General features: G+C 36.7%; 2 long non-coding RNA genes across 3 annotated transcripts; both read left to right on the forward strand.

Annotated features, from left to right (window-relative positions):
* Positions 1-5,240: 5,240 nt before the first annotated feature.
* LOC127509822 (uncharacterized) lies at positions 5,241-10,457 on the forward strand. Of its 2 annotated transcripts, XR_007929368.1 has the most exons (8): positions 5,241-5,423; positions 5,541-7,957; positions 8,103-8,288; positions 8,389-8,539; positions 8,620-9,013; positions 9,098-9,191; positions 9,348-9,405; positions 9,997-10,457. It is a non-coding gene; the product is annotated as an uncharacterized LOC127509822 (long non-coding RNA). The 2 variants fall into 2 exon arrangements; XR_007929367.1 differs by lacking the exon at positions 9,997-10,457 and having other exon boundaries at positions 5,243-5,423; positions 9,348-9,987.
* Positions 10,458-10,570: 113 nt separating this feature from the next.
* Positions 10,571-16,736, forward strand: LOC127509823 (uncharacterized). The gene is made up of 4 exons (XR_007929369.1): positions 10,571-12,865; positions 12,965-13,105; positions 13,527-14,810; positions 16,044-16,736. It is a non-coding gene; the product is annotated as an uncharacterized LOC127509823 (long non-coding RNA).
* The last annotated feature ends 4,008 nt before the right edge of the window (positions 16,737-20,744 follow it).

Raw genomic sequence — 20,744 nt, forward strand, 5'->3', positions numbered from 1 at the left:
CCCGAGACCGCTTGCTTAGGCTGGAATGGTAAAACATGCAGAGCGAGCGGTCAGGAAAAAAGTGTTTTTGGCACTCCAACTCCAAAAAATCCCTTGTGTGTGCTTTCCAGGGAGCAGTCCATCTGCTCCAGGCATAGGAGGGTTACTGCTGGGTCCATAGTGACAGGAAGGGAACAAAAACAAAAAGAAAAGAAAAAGCTGCAAAACTGTATTGGTTGCAGTTACGTCGGTGTAGCAAGGAACAAGGATGAAGGAGAGTACGTTGAGAAGTCTTTAATGACAAAACAGGCAGGATCACACGAAACACAGCAACATTAACGAGAACGGACAAGGAGTGGAGGAAAACACAGGGTACACGTGACAAACAAAGGGAACTAAACAAGATAATTAACTAGACACAGGTGAAAGAAATGACTAATTTAACAGAATGAGGAAAACTAGGTCAAACTAAAGGAAGATAACAGTGAACATGTAACAACCCAGATAGCAGACCCACCTTGAATCAACGTTGAATCAATGTTAATGCATTAACCAAATTATCATTGAATCAACGTTGAATTTTAATTTGATTTTTCATCAGGTTTGCACCCTGAAATAATGTTATTTCAATGATGAAAAATAGATCAAGATGGTTGTAAAATCAATGTTTTTTCAACCTTAATTAAATCACCTATTTAACATTGAATTAATGTGGAAACAATATCAAATCAATCTTGCTTTATGTACAGCAAGATTCTAAGCCAGTTAAATGTCTATTTCTACTCATTTCAATCAGAGACAATGTAAGGGCTGCAGTTAATATGGTTTTAATGAACAATTCACAACTTCCTTCAGTTTACATACAAATGTATTCATTTATAACCACACACTGTTGGAACAGGAGTTAACATCACATTCAGGAAAAACAAGTGACTGTAAAAATGGCATTTCATGGTGACAAATAGACCTGGTTTCACAGACAGGGCTTAGGCTAAGCCAGGATCAGACCTTAGTTCAATTATTTAAGTAGCATTTATAGACATGCCTTACAAAAAACAATCATTACTGGTGTTTATCTTGAGACAAAACAATGGCAGTGACATATTTTAAGATATGTTTTCAGTTAAAACAGCTCAGACATGCATTTTAGTCTGGGACTAGGTTTAAGCTTTGTCTGTGAAAGGGGTTAAGTAGTAAAAGAAAAATAAAACATTATTGGCGTTCATCTTGAGACAAAACAATAACACAGACAAATTGTAAGATGTCAGTGCAAGTTACTTTCAGTTAAAACAGCTCAAATATGCATTTTAATCATTGGAAAAAGAGCCTGGAAAACTGTGACAACATAAACACAACCTGCATCTGTAAAATGGAAGTAAATACACATGGAAACGAAGACAGAAACACAGTACTACAGACTGAAACACTGCCACAGTTCACTGTTCAGGACTTGAAGCTTTTCAAGGATTGAAGCTACTCTTCTAATGCAAAAAGTATGTCCTTATTCATTAAATTGATACTCTGACGAACTCAGGGATTTCCACCACGAGCAATGCCCGCAAGCTGATCAGGAGCATAACAGAGCCAGTTTTACAGAAACAGCAAATACAAACTTTGAGGCCTCCTTTTTTTCAGCCTTCACTTGTTGTAAGGCATCTAAAGAATACAAAAACAAACAGGAAGTTAAAACTGCACAATGTTCTTAAACATTTGATCGGTAGTAGTGTACGACTGACAGAAGGTGGGTCATAAATATTTGGAAATGTGACTGTTACAATGTACAACAAAATTAAGTGAAACTTGAGATATGATTAAAAAAAGGTTTAAGTTAAAACACGCTGAATTCAAATTTATGACTATTTAATATAAACCTTTATAGATGTATATCATACCCAGAAGCAGGGCACAAGCTGATGTGACTAAAGTGAGTTGATTCAAAACTTCATCTCCCTCGATCACAATGTCAATGTCAGCAGGTGGTTCATGAAGTTCTCCCCCTACTTCAGATAATGAACACCACCACGAAGAGCTGCTCAAGGTCACTTGGGTAAATTTGGTTTTATATTCGCACATTCGGACTTCCGCATAGGCTACAATAACTTTGTACACTACATTGGACATTCAGTGGACGTTCGCAAGTAAGTATGCCATTAAAATAATACTTGCCCATTTTGATCGATTGTGAAAAATGTTGTAGGGTTACAATCGTTGGTTGTAAATATCATGTCACTGTTCAGAATTTGCAAACATTAACTTTATTGCACATTATTGGAACGTTCTTAAACGCGGAAGTCTGAATGTGCGAATATAAAACCAACTTTACCCAAGTGGCAAATGTAACGTTAGCTCTCAATGTTTTTTCTTACAGATTTGGATCATCATTTTGGGCAAACATATACATCAAATCAGAGCTAACATGTCAAAGACAAATAATAGAACAAATATTAATTTAAAAACTTAACTCAATATTATAACGCAGGAATCCCCTCAGCCTCGGGCGTTTTCTCCCACACCACGCGCACTTCCCGCCCACAGCATTTCAAATATCTCGCGCTGCTACACGGTAAAGGAGGAATTCATTTTAAATTCGATTAATTACGATTCTGTTAGGATTCATGTCCACAAACAACGTTAATGAACTATACAACACACATTCAAACGCTGCATTATCTAATATATAAAGTAAAACAAATTTCCAAAGTCAATCTACCTTTCAGTCCGACAAAATCGATCGATTCGAGCAGAAAGTTCAAGAGCTCGTGCGTCGTGACGTCAGAAAGACGTCTGACGCGGGATCCTTAAAGTGCAGGTGAGATGTTTGAGTAGCTGTGAATTTACTTTTTAAGTTGAAAGAGTGTAACGATATTATAATAATAATGTCCAGCTGGTTCATCTCAATGACTTCCAATTTATCTACACACTTCAGTTGGCAGGATTTTTTTTTTTTTTTTTTTTTTTTTTTTTTTTGTGGGACTAGAGGGAAGGGTCATGAGGAGCATGAATGCTAATGTGAATAAAGTGTTGAATGAGGGGACAGATAAATTGACACAGTCTAAGTTCCACCAGTGATGAAGCTGACCAAAAATCAACATTGATTCATTGTTGTCTTTTTCAACACTGAAAAGCATTGAAATTTCAACGTTGATTCAATATTATTTAGCATTGAATTTTCAATCTCAACCAAAATGATGATTCTGATGGAATTTCAACATTGAATCAATGTCACCCTGCTATCTGGGTTGCTACAACGTTCTCCATGGGATCCACCAGCGACGTCTTTTGAGGACGTGCCCACGACGTTTCTGGAACGTTAGCCAAAATTCTAAAAAATGGAACATTACCACGACGTCCTCATAACGTTGTCATAAAGTAATGTCACGCTGACCAAATGACGACTAACTGACGACGTCGTCGCAACGTACTGTGTTTGCTGGGTTTATGCTTGGTATTAAGTTGTCTTTAAAGCAGCGGTCTCGAGCCTGCGTCCCAATGTGCATACTATCCATCCTAAAAAGTATGTGACATTAGTCATTTTCAACACTATTTGGGGCAGATAGGTTGGACGTTGGATAGTATGCACACTGGGACTCAGGGCAAGTTTCTGGAGGGATATAACTTATAGGCTATTAAACCAGCAGTGCATATATTTGTTTAAGGTTAATCTAAATGCAGTCATTGTGAATTCACAATAGCACTATGCTATATTGTGATTTTTAAATGGTTTTAATACATTGTGCAGCCTTAGAAAACAGTCTAATAATGTGGTTCATGGATTCTTGTCTGTGGAATGCTCCACTTCTGGTATTTTGCCAGTTACTCCACACAGGGAAACTGCAATCTAGGATTTTTAAAAATTGAGTACTCGAATTTAATCAAGGAATCGTAACAGCCCTATATTTCATTAATATTTATCAATTAACATCAACTAATTTAAATCCAGGAATGTTATTTGCATTCTGTACCCTGCTTACACTTGGTATTAACTGGAGTTCAAAGGGATAGTTCACTCAAAAATGAAAATTCTGTCATATCATTTCAAACCTGTAAGATATCAGTTTATCTATGAAACACAAATGAGGATGTTTTAATGAAATTTGATTTTGATGAGAAAATGAAATTTTTGTCCCTCGCTTGAAAATCCACACAACCAAAGCTGCACAAAATATGTGTGTGTTGTGAAACATTGACATGAACTAACAGAAACACCTACCTGATAACAATGTTGTACATAAAAATAACTAAAAACAGTCAACTAAGGTAATTCTGCCAACTGATTTGCACTCTCTTTCATCCCCAAGGCATCTGAATACCTAGTTGTGATGTTTAATAATAGCTATTCTTTACCAGAAGAGCTATACCGAAAGGAGCCTTCATTTTGGATACATACATATAACACTTTATATTAACAGTGAGCATTTTCCAGAAAGATGGAGCCATGCCTGAGAAATAGCTTATTTATGAAAATATTTTATTATTTACTCCTTTTCAGTATCGATGCTTCAGATGATGATGGGTCCCTTGGCAGGCTTGCCAATGATGATGCAAAACCTCATGCGAAAATGAAGAAAATCGAAGTCAGTGGCCTCCCTCATTTATGTTTGTTCGCTATAATGGACATAAATAAAGGGGAGGAGGTTACATATGATTATGGTGGAATTGGACTGCCGTGGCATGTTCATTTAAAGAAAAACCCGCCCCCCCCCCCCCGGCAAAAAAAAAGTATGTTTCCAAAAAGTTTTGGAGAGATCAAAGCATTAATGTTGTGAATGATTTTTTGATTGTCAGTGCTTAAATGTACTTCTTAAAATGCTTTTATGACACAAAATTAATATAGACACAGTTATGTCTTAAAGTATTAAACAGACAGGACAGAAACTTCTTATATTTCAAAAGAGATCTGTGCGTTAGTCTGGATGCAGCTTATTAGATCTCCCGCTATGTCATCAGTAATAAACAAACAAATATAAAGCTGAGAAAGTGAAAAATCACTCACAGCTCTTGAATGGAAAATGTTCTGAAAGCACTCTTTGTTTATTGCTTGTAATGTTTCGTTGTTACTTTTTATTATTTACTAGGCTTTCTCCGTATATCCAGAATCCTCTATCGAAGAACAGAAAGGGGCGACTCAATCAGTTGTGTCACCAGAGCCTAATGGTAAGTCTTTTGTATTAGTTTATGTTGTAGGTAGGGGTGTAACTGTACATGTATATGGTGTACGGTGTAAAGGACCTCAAAGTATGACGATTACATTCATTTATATGCTTTTATTTTGACACTTCCTGTTTAGCCGAATCTGGCTTTTATTTTGAAAAAACGGTATGCGCAGGGAGATCTAATACAAAAAAAAGACAAAAGAAAAAGATCGCTAGCGATAAAGAGAAGGTGAAACGGCAACAAAGGTTAAAGAGATAAGGAATATAGCCTCAGTCGAAAGTGGCAACAAGGTATTACAGTGTAGAGGATGTGTTTTGTTAAGCTTTGGTACATACTGATAAAATGTTAATGAAAATGGCTAATGTTTGAGTGAGAGTGACACGTTGTTTTGTTTGTTCTGTGTTCAGCTCTTACGTTGGTTTATGACCTGCAAGGAAACTCATTAAAGAGTCACTAAACCATCAGTTCTGGCTAACTTCTTTCGACTGGACGCTACACTCATGTTTTGATCTGTCACTTCCATGCTTATTAAAGAGGGACTGGGAAAACTGCATGAGATAATGATCATTCCTTATTGCAGTGGACATGTCATCCTTGTGCATTTTGCCCAGCACTGACCAAAGTTGACTTGAAATTGGCTGGGACATTGTGGATTGAGCAGATGCTATACCAAAGACTCTCTCTCTCAACTCAGGTCCCTCTTCAACATTATTCTCTGGTCTTAGAGCACATCTTTTCATATTTCGAGAAAGCTCTTTTCTGGATAACATACCTTTACAGTACAAGCAGTAATCATACATCTCAGGGCTGCTGCTCTGTTTGGAACTCCTTTTCACTTTAAGACATCCTGATCCTGTGATTTTAACAACTGAGTTGTGCTTGAAGTTGCCAAGGTTTCGGAATTTCTCAAGAAGAACCTTTCTGTCCTTTGATGATTTGGGGAACTGGAGTGCCTGTGCGATTTCAGCATTTTCATTTACATGCCTCTCGAGATGATGTGCAAATTTTGTTTGAGGTTTTCCACATACAAAACAATAATTGATGTGGCTTTTAAGGAATTTTGCTGATTTGGTTGGGGATTTACTTTGGCCAAGAATATCCACAGTATCCTTTTCGTTTTTTGTTTTCTACTGGTATGACTCTGAGCTATCTGGTTCTGGTTCGGGGTCACTTTGGAGATCACAAGTAGTTTCTAGATCCATCAGGATATTCTTACAGTTGTCCCCACATCCTTTAAGTACACACAAGTTGTTCTAATCTCATTGCAGTTGATTAATTTAACATCAGTTGAAATATAATTTTCCCTAACTATCCCAGAGAAAGCAGTTCCTGTTTGTCTATCTTTAACCATATTGAACTTGGCTGTAATAACTGGATCAATAAAGGCAAAACTTTTATCAAAACCCACATCAACAAATGATCTCACCAATGCCATTGAGCCTTGTTCTGTTACAACTGCATGGTTGATCCTTCTTGACAGTGTTGTGCTCGTCTTTGAATGAATCCTGTTTCCATTAATTAGAGCTCTTGAATAAAAAAATGCACATTGGTGAACATCAGTGTCCTGTTCTCTGAACAGAAATGCCTCCCTAGGTGTTGGCATTCTTACTGTTGGTAAGCCCAGAAAGATTATGTTTGTCTTTTTTACACAGTTTGTGGCAAGTCTATACCCACGTAGCATACGGTCAACAAAATCTGTGCTTGTTTTTTAACACTCTTATCATAAACAGTAGACAGAAGCCGGGGAATACTTTGAAAAAGAGAAAAGCTATTAGCTATTTGTTCTGTAACTGCCTGGGTGCCATGGAAGAGCTTTTGCAAGTTACCATTGTGCTTTCAAAAATAAATGCACTTTGGCACCATAGTGGACCCCAGTTTCGTACTGACTGTGCTGCATGCTGTAAAATGTGCGCATTAAAACTAGCATGACATTTGCCATACAGTCTCTCAAAGCGGCTCACAAAAGTTTTTAACAGGTTTTCAGCTACATCTATGTCATGAGAACTCATGTCATCTTTTAATAGTAAGTACGTTGCTTGGACAAGGAGTAGTAGGTGTTCTAGGTAATCACATGATAAAATGCCACTCAAGCATGGAAGGCTGTAAAACAAAAGAAAATTCCTGCACTCTGAGGCCTTCCAATATTTGCGCAACCTTACAGAGCGTGGAGGTCTTGTAATATGAACTGGTGGCTTGATTTGAAGTAGTAGTTTATCAATGGTGATTATCTCTCTCCCCAAATACCATCTCTCTCCATGATATTTTGAGTCAAACCATAAAGTTGTTAATTGCCGACTGACACCCAGTAAAATGGCATGCATATAGTCAAAAGCAAAGCCCAGAATTATATTGAAAAATGTTAAAAGCATTAAAGGGGATGGCCCTTTGACTCCCTTAACACATGTGCCTGTTTCGACTGCTGTTTTAACATCATCAAAATGTTGGCTGTGGGTACGTGGTCTCACATCTCTTGTTTGTGACACACACCCTAGTGAATCCATTTCCTTTAGCTGCTACTTCTCCCTTCTCGTAACACCAGTTGCATCCATATTCACCATTAAATTGCTTAGTGTTTTGGACAGAGCAGCGAGCCACCGAGTCACATACACAGACAAGATTAAACACATACATCTGTGTGCTTTGTCCTGTGTGCTGTACTGTTAGACCTGAATGCACTCATCAACAAACGACTGCAACAAGGAATTCATTTTAGGCTTAGAAGCACCAAACCACAAACCAGCCAGGAGCACATGCCTACTTCTCATATCTGGGGAAAGTTCATTAATTACTACTTAGATACATTGGATACATTTCTTAACTGTAGGTAAATATGTTACCGTGGAAACATTAAGCAACAATGAAGTTAACGGTTTTGTGTTGCTATTCAGACAAATGATTAAATCTATCTATCTATCTATCTATCTATCTATCTATCTGTGTTTAAAATTGTAATATTTTTGCCATTATAGACAAAATGTGGGCATTAATTGAATGGACTGAAATGGCTGAAACGACTGAATCAGATGGAGTCAGAGAAAAGGCAGAAAGATGTGTGCAAGCTGCCTGAAAAAAGAACAATAGAAAGAAAAAGAATATTTAGTCTAGAAAACACCCCATCATTAAGTCCAGATCAAGTCCAGAAGAGATTTAAAAAAGTAAAACTTCTTGATAAATTATATTAACATCTTTTACTGTTATTTTTGTGTATCATGTGTTTTTGCTGTTATGTGACTTTAATTTTGTCTCTCAACTTAGGTGGAAAAAACACAAAATGACACACTATTGCTTAAGATAATAGAAGAAAAAAACAAAGAAAATGAAAAATTAAATGATTTGAGAAAAGAAATCAAAGCTTTGAGAATAGAGAATCAGCAACTAAAGGCTCTGAACTTTAAATTGCAAAATGGTAAGCTATTTATATACATGGTTATATAGTTTTTGCTGTGAATGAATGAGTTTATTTAAACATTGTTCTTCTTTATGTAGAGATTATTAACAGATTTGGAGAGTTGCTGCCTAACAGTGTAAACAAGCATGCTGTGCCAACCTCTGTAACAAGTGCAGCTTGCAGTGCTGCCCTTCAGCCAGCCGACTCTTCACATCTCAGTTCTTCTGAACATGACCATGTGACAATACTATTTTTAGATTTTCTTTTCACACCATTTAAATAAGTCAATTCAGTTTGTGTGTGTGTGTGTGTCTACTTAACCATATTTTGGGGACAATTTTGTACCCAGAAGTGATCAAAACCTGACAAAATCTCCTCCTTTTGGAAGGAGGATGTTGGCTACCCACAGCCTTTCAGGAAAAATTGGAAATGCCAACAAAGAATCCCAACCCAAGCCTCCTTTGGACCCCACAAAAGTGGAACTCATTATAGGTATAAAAGTGTTAAAGGTTTTTAAGCATATATGCTCTCATAACAAGTATCTGACACTAAACTTTATTTACATTTCTTTTTCAGACACTGTTCTGAAGAAATTTCCATCAACTCCACGAAAGTTTATTTGGGCTGCTTTACGAGAAAAAATGAATGATGAACATAAACTCCTCTCCAGGTTTTTACATGCAATTTTTAGATTTTAAGTATTATTTATTACACATTTTGTTTCACATATGAACTAATCTGTAAGATGATCATTTACAGTTCTTATAATTGCAGTAGACCTTTTATTTTAGTATTTATGTATGTTTTGTATACTTATATTTCTCAGGCAGCATAAGAAGGACACTTTTACACTGCAACATTGAGTGGTGAAGTACATATAAGAGGTGAGGGCAAATTCATTAGAACATATGTGTCACGAATACGGCTCCCGCGGCTCCTCCTCCAGGCCGCCGGAGGGAGCCATCACCTGAATTCTGAGTCACTTCCTTGTGGACTACGTTACCCATAGGCCCTCATTCCTGGGACTGATTGCACACACCTGCATTGCATCACACTCACACTATTTAAGACGCACACACGCATCCATACACTGCGAAGTCTTGATTTGCCCCGGTGATCACTACTGAGTGTTTTCTTGTGGACTGTTACCTTGCTATCGATTGGACTGTTTATCATTTGTGAACCTCTGCCGCCTGCCTTGAACCTTGCCTGTTTCCTGGATCACGTTTGTCTGCTGCCTGCCCTGAACTCTGCCTGTTGTAAGTTTCTGTTTGTCTGCCGCCTGCCTCGACCCAAGCCTGTCCCTGTTTCTGCTACTGTCTTGCCCTTGTCTGCCTTGTGCTTTGTTGTCACAATAAAGAAACTGCAAATGGATCCTCACGCTGTCAGCCCTTCATTACAATATGCATGTAATTATATTTATAAATGTTTTATTAGCTAAGTTAAGGCAAAAATGTCTTTTTTTTTTTTTCTAGAGGCCAGAGTGATCGGTTTCTCCGGAGTGAAGGGCCACTTTCTGTTCAGAGTTCATTTTCTTCACACTTGTCTTTGACTAATAAATAATTAATAATTAACATCTTCTGAAGTTAATCTTCAGAATTTTTTGTTGGTATTTAAATTTGAGACACATAACATTGCTTTTTTGAAAGTGATTTTTTTTTATACATCAGGGCCTGCATCCCTTCAGCCGTCCAACAGGATGAGTATACATAATAGTTCATTAGAATTCCTGCACAAGTCCTATAGGAACTGATACTATTGCACTATAATGCTTGGTTTCTTGTAGGCTTAGATTCCTGAAGGAGTCCTGCATGGTTCCTGTAGGATTCCTACAGGAAAATGGTCACAAAATCCTATAGGATTGTGCTGGTATGTGGTGTGTAGGTCCTGCAGGATTTTTCCTGCAGGATTTTTTTGTAAGGGAAGAAGATCTTCTCAAACTCTGTGTCATCGTATTATTTGGAACGTGGAGAAAATAATTTAAAATAAAAACGGCATAGTTGTAGCCTATATCCTTGCAGTATACACTACTGTGTTTGTATCCATTCATTGACATTAAGCATAGGCTGTTTTAAAATTTTGCTCTTTGTACATCATGATATCTTATGCATATTAGGCCTATATGAACAGAAAAATTACTTTAATTAAAAGTATTGTTGTTAAATACTGTAGACATTGATCCGATCAAAATCCAGGTAAAAACAACTTATATTTAACAAAAGAAAATGACATGTATGGGTAGCGCAAATATGACTGTTTAAGCCCCGCCCCTCACTTCCGTTCTGTGGCTGCGGTTCTGAAACTGTGGTGCTGCGGGTCTGCAACTGGATACTATTGAATCGACAAAACCCGGCTGAGTCAAAAACTGTTGGATGTCTAAACAAAGAAAAAACAATTTTCGTTAGGTTATTCCACGTTTTCCTGACACATTAACAATATATATCTGTGAAAACACGAAAGACACATGTAGAACATTTCACCTGTGAAAAAACTCGACAAACAGATATAGAAGTCATTCAGACATGGATGATAGATTTCCACTGAGAGATACAGATATTCGTGACCATGAGTGAGCTGCTGCGGTTGTGTTCTGACACCGTCAGTCAGGTGGCGTGCTTTTTACAGCAATCCTGTATTATTGCCTGGCATATTACAGCCAAATTACAGGTAGCTTACAGCAACACTAAAATATACTGTAAAATGTTCCTGCTTAAACAAAATTACCCAGAATGCAATGCAAATTATAGTATTTTACTGTAATATAAAATGCAGTATTGTACTGTAGGTTTTTACAGTAATGTGCTGCTAAATCTACAGCGGCATTTAACAGTGTGATTTGTCCAGTTTATGAGCCGTTTTTAACTAGTTCTCAGTGCCGGTCACCACCAGGGGCTCATTTTCTCTCAAAGATAATTTAAGTAGCGTATCACTACATAATGTGAACATAACTGCATTCAGCTTTAGAGGAAATGTAATGTTAGTTCAGTACACATCAAGACGTTCTTATACGTGTTTCAGTGGCGGCTGGTCAATAGAGTCCACTCCTGCCTGTCAGCGTGTCTCAAGTTCAGTTCTGGGGTGATCGAGAAATCGTCCACAGGAGGCGGGTTCATGTATTATTTCAGTATAGAGACAGAGCCCACACCGGAGGGAAAACATTGGAGGGGAACGTAATCAGCTACAGGTTATGCTAAACAAACAAAGAAAGAAAACATTCATTATTTTTAACCATGTCAAAGAATTATTTCACCTGTCGCCGATTACATTCCCCTCCAATGTAGTTAAATAGTAATATGACCCGTTTCGCTCTCTCTCACTGCCTGTATCCACTTTTGTGTCCTCAAACATTAGTTTAGTTCCAAACACTGATAGTTCCAGCACTGAACTCCACACATTTTCAATGTTTCTGAAGTACGCTCGCTGGTAAGTTGATGAAATTACTGTATTTTCAACATTTGAACGCATTAGCCGACCTCTCATGAATCTATATAATAGTTGTATTTTATGTAGCCAGCTTTAGTTAATGTTTATTGGAGGTAGGTAAACTCTTAATTGCTGCTAGCTTAAGTAACAAACACTTAACTAATATTAGCTACCATAATCTGATATTGGGCTATATTTACCTCAAATTTTCTTCAAGTTCGTTGACATACAACGTTTATCGTCGGTTTTTAGATTTGTTGTTAAAGTGATTAACACTTGTTTGCGACCGTATTAGTACACCTGATTACAATTAACTTTAACTAGCTTAACTAGAATTTTTTGTTTTTTATTTATTTTTGCTAGCTCAACTAGATAACATGGCTAGCTTGTATCTATCAAGGTTGTTCCTTGGTTAATTTAGTCATTGAAGTTACACAGACCGTTTGTTAGACAGTGCATTGTGATGAGTGATAGGATATGTAGCATAAATGTGGATGATCCCAGCAAATAAAAAGTATAATTGCAAAAAGAAAGATTATTAATTTATTTTTAAATTGAAGAGGCATGTGAGACATGTGAAACCATTTGAGACTGACATTTGACCAAAAAACTGAAGTCATGATTTTAATAGTTGTTATTTAGTATACAGTGAAGAATTTCAGCTGCATAACTCATGTTCATGGCTCTTAAAAATTTTGATGAAAGAAGCACATGTACACTGCTTTGGTGACACATTGAACTTTAATCTAACAGTCCCGTGTGTGTAATGGAACGTATACAAGTGAAACCAGAATACATCTTTGTAAATATTAAATATTTTTGGATGACATTTAATTTTACAATATTTCACTTTTTTCTCTCTTTTAGGAGGTGAAAAAGAAGTCTAAACCAAGACTTATACCTAGATAAAAATAACTCTCAGTAAGTTAAGTAAGTTCCAGCTGTCGAACAGGTGGGATTTAATTTGCAAATCCATACACAATCACTGTATGTGTGTGTTGTTTTGTTTGTTTTCAACAGGATGGATTATCGGTGGGGAGTGGAGCAGTGGCCAGGCTGGGGGAGCTTGTCGTTCCTGTAAGCAATGGAGTGATGATGAAGCTGGTTTGAATTTGAACAGTGGAGTGCTGAAGCTGGTGGGGTGATGGTGAGGCTGGAAGTGTAAGAACATAATATTGTCTATAATTAGTCAGAAAAATATTGTCAAGTGCCAGAGTTACCACAAACAAGTCACATCTTTCCTTAAGCAGATATGTTGGACAGATATGTTGGAATATATGAATAACACATATACAATCAATGAAACTTGTATAAACATAAGACAAGAGACCAGAAAACAGGCAAAACAGACCCTCCATACCTATTGATGCTGAAGCCATGCTAGGTGGTGGGACATTTGTAGGAGCAAAGGTCAGACCAAACTCCTCCATGGCAACAAGCAAGGTGTTTGGCCTGCTTGTTGTAGGTTTGGATGTTTCTTGGCCTTGCTGGTTCCTTTTTGCCCTTTTTATCTGGCTTTTGCTTCCAAGATGACCATCAGACAACCTCAGCCTAATGTATCTGTTGGTTATTTTTTTTGCAGATCATGGCATGAAGGAAGCCTGCTGTCCAAGAGCCTACCCTCTCTCTCCAGCATATCCATGGCATTTGGATCCATAAAGGAGCCACTGGTCCTAGTTCGGAACAGCTCCTCAATTTGCCGGACTAAATCGAAGGCCTCTTGTGACGGCCGACAAAGTGCACCTGGCTTGAACTCTTTCAGCTTCAGTAAAACACTGTGCTTTCCTTCAGGACTGTCATCATTGTGCTTAATTGCACTTTGGCAACCCTCACAAATCTTGGAATATTTAATCACTTTATGCACGATGTAGCCTGTAAGGTGGTAGAGAGCACTGATCTCAGTATTCGTGAGGTCAGGAGCAGCTCTGCGCGCCATCAGCTCCTCCACTCTGAGGCCAGGACTGGGAAGTGACTGCTTTGTGTCCAGGAAGTCGGCCAAAAGGCTGTTGTCATCCTCCTGATAACTTCCTGTTTTCACAGTCGCGAGAAAACTGCCCAACTGATATTGATTTCAGTGCCTGTTGAAACTCTACTGGAGTTGGGACTGGATTCCTCTGTCTTATGCAGCTGAATAGGTTTTCAAGACTTGGGTAAACCTGCTGATCAACAAAAACATGTGTCACTGGGCCAGCATGTCTTGCTATATTGATAGAATTGAAGATGTTGCCATTACAATTCCTGTTTGCACAGGCTTCCAGCTACCCGTTCGTCCAATCTTCAGCCCACGGAAGAGTTGGATGGTGTCCTGAAGGAACTTGATGGCCTTTTGGTACTCCTCGATCTTGTGTGTGCTGAGTGCCATTACTGGGTGGCGAGAGGACATGATGTCAAACCAGTGGTCCACCTGCTCCAGAAACCATGCTGTGGTCTGGTAAGAGGGTGGTCTTTGTTCCTGCTCCACCATGTATTTCAGGCCTGCACTGGTTGCCTTGCTAAAGATATTCATCGCAGGGCCCACCTTCATCTTCTCAAAATGACTGGGTTGAAGGGTTTTACTTGATAGATTTGGAGCAATTTTCAATGTCATCCCCTCTTGAAAATCCACCAGATCTTTCAGTGGACCAACGGAAACTTCATTGAAGAAGAGTTTCTCCTTCTCTACCGTCTCCGGAGGAATTGTGAACGTCTGTCCACGGACCAGGCCACTCTTCAAGTTCTTAACAAGATGTGGAACGTCTGGCATAAAGTATAGCCTCCTGTCTGGTCTTACAGGATGTGGGACAGATGTTTTGTTGTGATCCACGCCAAATGCCTTCCACATTGCCCGATTAGGGCTGCCCATGTCAGTGGTGGCCAATAGTTAATGGTAATGTTGCGCTACATTCAGAGTTGTTGTTTTTTTTCTTCTTTGTCCACCCCAAACTATTACTTCAGTGCTAAAACATGTAATTGAGTTTACACCTCTATGACAGCATAAAAAAACATTATAGAAACATAAAAACAGAATTTATGGCTGAGCTTTGTACATATGGTATCATAATGCTACAAAAAATTATTTTCCTTTATTTGCATAATTTGTTGGGTGAGCAAATTCTTCTTCCATTGTGTTATTGTATAAGAATAAAAATTTAAATAACAATAGTGGTTTGTGTATATATATATATATATATATATATACACAAACCACTATTGTTATTTAAATTGTATTTTTTTATATATATATATATATATATATATATTCTCATTTAATTTCAAATTCTTTACTGTGGTACAGAGCCAAAATAACAGAAATCCGGACAAACATCCAAATGAGTATAGACATAACTATAGGTGTGTGCTCTCATTACATTTGTGAGAGACGCTGCGTAATATCATTGCGCCTGCTGCACCCATGGTACGGCAGCAAAGTTCCTTGATTATTACTCCGGAATGAGAGTATAGTTCCTAGCCATATCGGCCTAGAAAATTGCAACTTTTAATTTTCCTTCGGTCTTAGTACACGATGTAACTACAGAAGAGTCAAGTTTTGAATAGGAATAATATCGAAACTCTTTGGTCATTTTTGAGCGAGATGCTAACGGTCTAATCAGATTCAATGAACTATGCTAAGCTATGCTAAAAGTGGTATCGCCAGACCCGGAGATCGGCTGAATGGATTCGAAAATGGTAAAACTCAACTGTTTAACTCTAGGGGAGTTGGAAAATGAGCCTATTTTCAAAAAAAGTGGAGTGTTCCTTTAAATAAAGACTATATCAATTACATTGTCCCACCAGTAGGTGGAGACAAGTGACTGTTAAAAAACGTCATTTAATCATTCATTCTAGAGATTCATTCAAAACGCTGATTTATTTCGATTTATTAATTGAACAAGTGAAGTCTTTATGAGTGAGTCCTTGAATCATTCATTCAAACCAATTTTTTAGTTAGACTGCAGTAATTAACACTTTGTCAAAACCTCTAATAAATTACATGTTTAATTTTTATTTTAAAAAAGGAATTGTGATTCTCAATTTATCAAGAATTGTGCAGCTCTAGTTGTGAATAAGGTATAACATTAATATTATTGCTGCTAACCATTATTCTATCATATATTTTCAGATCACAGTGTGGCTGAAGCCCAAAAACCAGTCTGCATTGCTTAGAGCAGTAATGATGAAGATGAGCAGCCACCTGCCAAAATGCCTAAACTCTTCTCTAATTACCGGAACAAAGCCAGCAAAAAGAAAGGAGACGTAAGCTTGTCTGTCCGAGCAGAGCTAATGTGCTACATTCAGGCATCTTCTAATGAAGATGATGTTGATTGTTTGGAATTTTGGAGTATCCATGATAAAGACTTTCCAAGGCTTAAACAGGTGGCAGTGAGAGTGTTGGCAGTTCCTGCTTCCAGTGCCCCAGTGGAGAGGGTGTTTAGCCAAGGTGGACTCATTATACTTCCTCATCGCTAAGTGCAAAAACACTATCAAATTTAATCTTTCTGAAATGTAACCAGTCTGCGTAAAACTTTGTCTTTGGACATGAAAAGATCTTCTTTTGTCACAGTAGAAGAAAACAGTACTGTATTGTAAATATTTTAGTGTTATGCATACCTGCATAAAACATTTTACAATGAATTTCTCTGAAAATGTAAATGTTCTGTTTCATTGATTCTTTTGAATCGAAATTCTATGAAAATTTAAAATGAAAATTATATGTTTACCATATTCTCATCTCATAAATTTGAAAATATATTTGCATGTCTTATTAGACAATGTAGATCTGCATTTTAAATTAAATGAAGTGGATCAGATGTAATAGTTTGAAAGTAATTGTTGTTTTTTGATTGTGTAAATTTATTTAGCCTCATACACTCCTAAAATAGCTAGCTGAACGAATTATTGCTAAACAAAGACTTGAAACTTGACTTGGACCTTTGGGACTTGTGAACATCTCTGCAATATACACTACTGTTCAAAATTTGGGGGCCAGAAATTTTTTTCCCCCCATTTTTTTTAAATAGAAATTAATACTTTTATTCAGCAAGGATATTTTAAATTGATAAAAAAAAAATGTATATTAAAGATTTGTATTGCTAAGTTTCTATTTTAAATAATTGCTGTTCTTTTTAACTTTTTATTCATCAAAGAATCCTAAAAAAATGAATCACAGGTTCCAAAAAATTAAGCAGCACAACATTGATAATTGAGTATCAAATCAGCATATTAAGAATGATTTCTGAATGATCATGTGACACTGAAATAAATAACATAACAATTGCTGCAGTAAAAATATATTTATTTTACATATTTACTAAATTAGAATTAATTGGATGCGAAAAAGAGAAATAACTGTTATTTCATGTTATTATGACCAAACTAAATGTTTATATTTATGTTTGTATATGATTTATATCAAATTTATATAAATTTCCCATAAATTCTGGTTAAGGTTCCAAATTGGAATATTTCCAAAATTCCCCAGGTTAAGTTCCTGTGGAAATTTCCCGGAAAGTTTCCAGAAATTTACTGGAAACTTCCTGCCCCTTTGCAACCCTAGTTCCCAGTGACTTTTTCAGTTACATGAAAACGTAGATCAGTCAAATTTGAATAAGAAAAGTAAGACTGATCAGCACTCGCTAGATAGGACAAGCTCACACTACAGAACTTACTGTTTTCTAAGGCTTCAAAAAAAAAAAATGAATAGAAGATCATGATAGCTTTTATCTTTTATTTGCAATGTTTAATAGTTTAAAATTTGCAGTTAGCATCATACATTAATTAGAGATCCAATCCAAGACACTGTCTACACTGGGGGAAAAAGCTTTTCTTACTCAGTATTTTTGTTTTGTTTCCAGTCCAAATATCTATAAATTCTTAAATCAAGAAGCATGTACTAGATAAGTAAAATTGCATAAGATATTATGTCTTGTTTTCTGTGGGGGAAAACCTTAAGTGAGTCTTTTTGTTTAAAACGAGCTAAATTATCTGCCACTTAAGGTAAGAAAACATTGTTTTCAAAGTTTGTACTAAGTTGAAAATATCCTCAGTATAGATGATTAATTAAACAGAGATGTTGTTTTCACACAAGCCTTTGTTATGTAGCAGAGCATCTGAATGTGTCATGATCAGTGATTTACAGCACATCTAATGTGTAAACGACAGGACCTGTACTAATGATGACTGCAGTGTTAATGGAGTCGCACATAAAGTCTTTGTTATGTAGCAGCAGATCATGTGACAGTCATGATCACATGATTCAGTGATTTACAGCACATCATCTCTAATGAGTAAACCACAGTGACCTGTACTAATGATGACTGCAGTGTTAATGGAGTCACACATAAACCAGCTCACAAAACATGCTTCTGTCATTTTAAAGTAGCACAACTTTGACCAACTATAACTCAAAACACTATTTACAGTCAAAGTAATGGAATAACATCAAAATACGTGAAATTGAAACACTCAAAAAGCTTTGTGATAAAGTATTTAAAACAACAGTCAAACTATATAACTGTATATATATATATACAGGGTGTATATATATATATACGGGGTATACTCATTTTTGCATCACCCTAATTTGAGTAAAACTGGAAAATGTGTTCACTAAGTTATAATATTAACCTTACTTTCATGTTTTAAGTTAAACAGATGTTATATTAAACTTAGTCTTGTCAACATTTTGGAAATTGTTTTTGTGTTCATTGAGATATTGTTTAAAATGTTACTTTTACCAAAGAGCTCATTTACGCTGATCACTGTATATGTACATTACATGTCGACACTATATATAAACTAAGTTCCATCTTCATTTATTTATGGTATCTACATATACTTTAAAACAGTTAAGGAGGTGAAGAGATTTTTGTTGTTGTTGGTTTCTTACTAATCTAAGCTAAACTACAGCACTAGAGCATGATGGGCCATCAACACCTGGGCAGGGGCTGCAGGATTCAGCCTGATTGGTTGTTTTATCTGGGGGCTCTTGGGTGCTGAGAGCTGATTGGCTGTTTGACCTGAGGTCTCTTTAAAGGAGCCTGTCTGCTGTGAAAGGTTACAGTTGTTTTTCAGTATCATCTGGAGATCGTCTATTGTTTGTGACCAGTCACTGCTTGTTTTGGATATTCAGCATTTGAAATGGCTTCCCAAGGGTACGTACTTTCTATCTATTATCTAACTTTCTATCTGTTTGCCTTATGAACAAGAATGTTTTACTTAGTATTTTTGTCTTGTTTCCAGTCCAAGTATCTAAAATTCTTAAACAAAGAAGCGTTTCCTAGATATATAAGCAGTATTGTCTTGTTTTCTGAAGAAATAAATCCAAATTAAGAGAGTTTTTGCTTAAAACAAGCTAAATTATCTGCCAATGGTTTAAGATCTTAATTCGTCTTAATTCAAACTGAAAACAATATTTTTCTTTTTACCCCAGTGGTAGATTATTTTGCTTATTTTGATTTATTGGGTCGTCAGAAACCAAGACATTACTTTTTACTCATCTAGTAAATGCTTCTTAGTTTAAAAAAAAATATATATATTATTGGACTGGATACCAGACAAATATAGTAAGTGAGAAAAACATTGTTTTTTGCAGTGTAGCAGTCACCTAAAAGTTTTTATATAGCTTATTGTCAGTGGAGTCAGCTCAATTTGTAGATAGCAAGTCAAAATAGTCTTTGTGAATGAGTAAATAACAAGTCTGTTAAAATTGATGGGTAGAGGTTTCTTGGAATAAAATAGTTGTTTTCTGCCTTATTGAATGTCATTTCGTATTGGCTAGAAAATGTAGTATAATCTATTGGGAACAATGCGCTTTTCTCTATAACTTACTGTAGCACTACAGGTCTTTCTACGTATATTCCTTTGTTTGGAAAGCTCCTTCGACCTTGTGTAATCTGATGCCGTTTGTTGTTTTTGAAGAGTTGTGCTGCAGAATAAGAGTCTCATGACATGATGCCTACTTGTTGTTTAACATACTGATATGTATTATATAACTCTTTTGTCTTCTTATTGTTCACACAAATCTTTCCACAGCAGGATCTACTTCCTGTGCCCTCACTGCAAGAAGGCTCCACGCTCTCTTCCTGGGCACCTCAGGACGGCGTGCATGCGCGACCGCGCAGAGGCAGAGATACGGGCCACTGTGATTGAAGCCAAGAAAGAGATGTCTGAATTTACCCACAGGGGACGTTTCTGGGAGTACCAGCGTATTCAAGACATTTTGGCAACTGCTGATCCTCTTGCCAGGTGTGTAAATTACATGTTATGCTTTGCTGCTTTGTCATGTTGAAGTACAATATTCAATATTTATTCAAATGTTTGTGTATTCACTACTGTTTAATTTCCTTAGGTTGTTAGACGAGATGCAAAAGAAAGGCTTAGTGGTAACAAACAAACCTCCAGTCCTCCCTAACCCCACACTGCCTGTGCCCTCTTTACCTTCATCTGCTCCTCAAAGCCCTGGAGAAGGTGCATTTCTGGCCCAGAGCATGACGGACCAGCTTCCTGGAAAAACACAGTATGCAATCTGAAACAGCCTTTGTGCTGTTTGAACTCAAGACCCAGAGATGGACATACAGAGTTAGTTGTTGCTGATTTGTGATGAATGAGTTTAGACAATAAACATGTTGGAACAAAATACATTTATTCCAAATAAAATAATAAATGAACAATTTATTATCCAAATCTACTAAAATACTAAAATTATATATAAATGAGATTTAACACTCTGGTCAGAGGATCCATTAGATACACAATGGTTTTATAGTCAGACAATTCTGATGCAACAATTGAATATTTTATGTAATTTTCAAGTTCTAAAGAA

The sequence above is a fragment of the Ctenopharyngodon idella genome, chromosome 3 (assembly GCF_019924925.1).
Source record: "Ctenopharyngodon idella isolate HZGC_01 chromosome 3, HZGC01, whole genome shotgun sequence".
Lineage (NCBI taxonomy): Eukaryota > Metazoa > Chordata > Actinopteri > Cypriniformes > Xenocyprididae > Ctenopharyngodon > Ctenopharyngodon idella.